Below are 3179 nucleotides of genomic sequence, written 5' to 3' on the forward strand. Positions count from 1 at the left end.
ACTATAGATCTCCTCTGGGCCTTCTCGTCTCCAAGCTCGACTCTCATCAGCCCGTCCTCATAGGGAAGGTGCTCCAAGCTCCCCCCGACCGGTTAAACAGCCAACAGCGTGAGGTGTAAGTTCAGTACGCTCTCACCTCACCCTCGGTACTTTGCTGCCCTCGTCCACAGAAAAACAGCCCACCTACCATCCGTTACGGGCTCCACCGTCTCCTCGGAGGAGCAGCTCTGTCCTGTTCCCCACCGCTCTCTTCGCCACCATCTGACGGGCTCTCGGTGCCCCAATCAGCCCGAGTCTCCATGAAACCCTGGCTGAAAACAGCTTCGTTTCCTTTCGAAGGACAGAAAGCTTCCCGGCAACGCCACCGGTGACGGGATGAGCTTTCAACCCTCCTCTGCCTTTCCGAGCCCCGTCGAAGCTGCGAGAGAAGAGAGCCCATCTAGCGCCAGACGTTAACAAAAAGACCCTCTCCCCCCGCCCCAACTTCCGCCCTCGCAACGCTGGAAAAGGCAGGTTGACTCAGAGCAAACTGGTTGCCTAGAAAATCGTATCAAAGCCAGAAAGTTGTGTCCCGTGTTGCCTGCCGCCTACTCTTGCCCAACGTCGCCTCAGGAGAACGTCAGTTGTCCGCTGCAGGCTTCCCACAGGAAAAGCAGCGGGTCGCTTGCAGGTCAGTAAATCCCCAGGCACAGAGACGGTCAGCAAAGGGATCCAGCTGCGCACAGCTGCTGCTCAGAAAACACCCCACAGCTCTTCATCCACTTGGGGGAAACCCCACGGCGGGGGGAGGGAAAAAAGCCTCCAACACACCAATCCCTAACCCACAGCGCGAGTCTCACGCCAAGGACAGGACAGGCCGTTGCTCAAACTCACATCCCCATACAACTCGGGCAGGACGCCTTGTGAAACAATCGCAACCACACGCGCTGCTTCGAGTCCGGCCGCGCCCCTTACCCTTCTCCTCCCATCTGCTGTTTGCAGCTCCGTACGGTGGCAAGCGCTCTCCGTTCATCCACGCGCAGACGGAACGGCTCGGGCCGAGCGTGGGTTTCGACCTTCTCTGGCGCCCTCAGACGGTCAAAGGAAGGCAGAGGTAGAGCCTTGAACCGGGGCACCTGAAAGAAACAAGCAGAAATATATTTCTTGCCCTTTCCTCAGAGGCAGGAAAAGCTTTGGGAGTTTAACAGACGACAACACGAGGTAAGTCCTGCCGCACCCGCTTCGCTTCAGCACCGGAACCCGAGGCAGCTTTGAGCTCGTACCCTCTCCTTCGGCAATTCTTCCAGCACTGCCTCTTTTCGTATTCGCTGCGCTCCGTCACGGGCACCGGAAGAGAAGGGGCAAACTTCCACGTGCCTCTGCTCTGGCGTTGCTCGGTTCGAAGGGCACCGCAGAGGCTAGCTTTGCTCACGGGGACCGTTAGGATCCGGCACAGCAGCAGCCGGAGCTTTAGGTTTTCGCAGGGAGGCCGCAACTCCTCCCAAACAAAGCCACGAGCGGTCGAGCCGCGTTCGTAACAGCGGCACGCCGGTGCTCTGTTCACAAGCGCACGCTTCAGAGAAAGACCCGACTGGACACGGTTTGCTCAAGAAACCGTCCCCTTCACGGAACCGGGATTGGGAGTCGGGTTTCGGTCGCCTCCCCGGAAAGCACCCTCTCAGCCGTGGGCAAATTCTGCCCAAGGAAACAGTTCCAGCACCCCCCTTGCCGGTCCCAAGCACCGTCTGCGGGAGACTGCTGACGTCAGCGCGTCAGCCTCCCTACGCAAGGGGCGTCTTCAACACAACCATCCTAAGGCAGCAGAGCTTACCGCAGCTGGGCAATCCACCACCTTCACGTTCTAGGACAGCCAGGAGCACACGCAGCCTTCCGCACTCGCTTGCGATACTAAAAATAAGTTGAAAGAGATGGTAAGCCTCAACTACACGACAAGGCTAAGCAGATATCCTGTGCCAACGCAAAGAGAGAAAAGTCTAAACCGAGAGGATTTGTAGCAGGCGAAACCGGATGTTGCATCGTTGTAAAACCGTGGGAGGTGGGAGGGTTTGAAAGGCAAAGAACCCCGGTTACAGAAGGGATTCAAAAAGCCACCTCCCTCCTAACTGTCTCCTTCCCCTTTTCCCCTCCCCCTCCCCCCCCCTCCTTTCCCCCCCCCCGTTTTTCCCCAGCTGGCCCCCTTTCCCCCTCCTTTTAACCCTTCGCCCCCCCGCCCCAAAGCGGGGATTCCCCCCCCGCGGCGTCTCACGCAGAGCACGGACACAGCACCGAAGGCCCCGAACGGCCCCGAGCCCGAGCCGGTCCCGGCGCCAGCAACGCACAGCCCGGCCGCGGGAGTACCGCAGCTCCCGGAGAGCGAGCCCGGAGCGGCGCCGTCAACCGCGGGGAGCGGCCGCGCGGGCAGGAGCGGCGCCGTCAACCGCGGGGAGCGGCCGCGCGGGCAGGAGCGGCGCCATTAACGACCTCCTCCACCCGCCCCCTCGGCCGACTTCCGCCGCTGATTGGTCGATGCTCTCCGAGTGACACGCGGCTCAGCCAATGGGAGCGGTACCTTCTCTGCCTGCCCCCCTCGGCCCTGTCCCGCCGCTGATTGGTCGCTGCTCCATGACTGACGTTTCGGTCAGCCAATGGGAGCCCTCTCTCCTCCGCCCGCCCCCTCGAAGCCTCCGGTGCGCCTGATTGGTCGCTGCCCGCTGAGTGACGCGCGCCTCAGCCAATGGGAGCGCTGGCTCCTTTGCCCGCCCTCTCGGCCCGCTGCCATCGCTGATTAGTCGCTGCCCGCTGAGTGACATGCGGCTCGGCCAATGGGAGCCCGCTCTCCTCCGTCCGCCCCCTCGAACCCTCCTCTGCGGCTGATTGGTCGCTACCGGCGGAGTGACACGCGGTGCAGCCAATGAGAGCGCTGCCTCCTCCGCCCGCCCCCTCGGCCCGCTGCCGCCGCTGATTGGTCGCTGCCCGCTCAGTGAGGAGCGCCTCAGCCAATGGGAGCGCTGGCTCCCCCGCCCGCCCCCTCGGCCCGCTGACGCCGCTGATTGGTCGCTGCCCGCTCAGTGAGGAGCGCCTCAGCCAATGGGAGCGCTGGCTCCCCCGCCCCCCCCTCGGCCCGCTGCTGCCGCTGATTGGTCGCTGCCCGCTGAGTGAGGAGCGCCTCAGCCAATGGGAGCGCTGGCTTCCCCGCCCGC

At 62.8% G+C, this 3179-nt stretch overlaps 1 long non-coding RNA gene across 2 annotated transcripts; it reads right to left on the reverse strand.

The window, feature by feature from the left end:
- Positions 1-392: 392 nt before the first annotated feature.
- On the reverse strand, positions 393-2497 carry LOC128852465 (uncharacterized). 2 transcript variants are annotated; one of them, XR_008450301.1, is made up of 4 exons: positions 2266-2497; positions 1811-1887; positions 955-1115; positions 393-418 (listed from the first exon to the last, which is right to left on the reverse strand). It is a non-coding gene; the product is annotated as an uncharacterized LOC128852465 (long non-coding RNA). The 2 variants fall into 2 exon arrangements; XR_008450302.1 differs by having other exon boundaries at positions 2259-2497.
- Positions 2498-3179: the final 682 nt, after the last annotated feature.

Source organism: Cuculus canorus, chromosome 6 (genome assembly GCF_017976375.1).
Source record: "Cuculus canorus isolate bCucCan1 chromosome 6, bCucCan1.pri, whole genome shotgun sequence".
In the NCBI taxonomy this organism is placed as follows: Eukaryota; Metazoa; Chordata; class Aves; order Cuculiformes; family Cuculidae; genus Cuculus; species Cuculus canorus.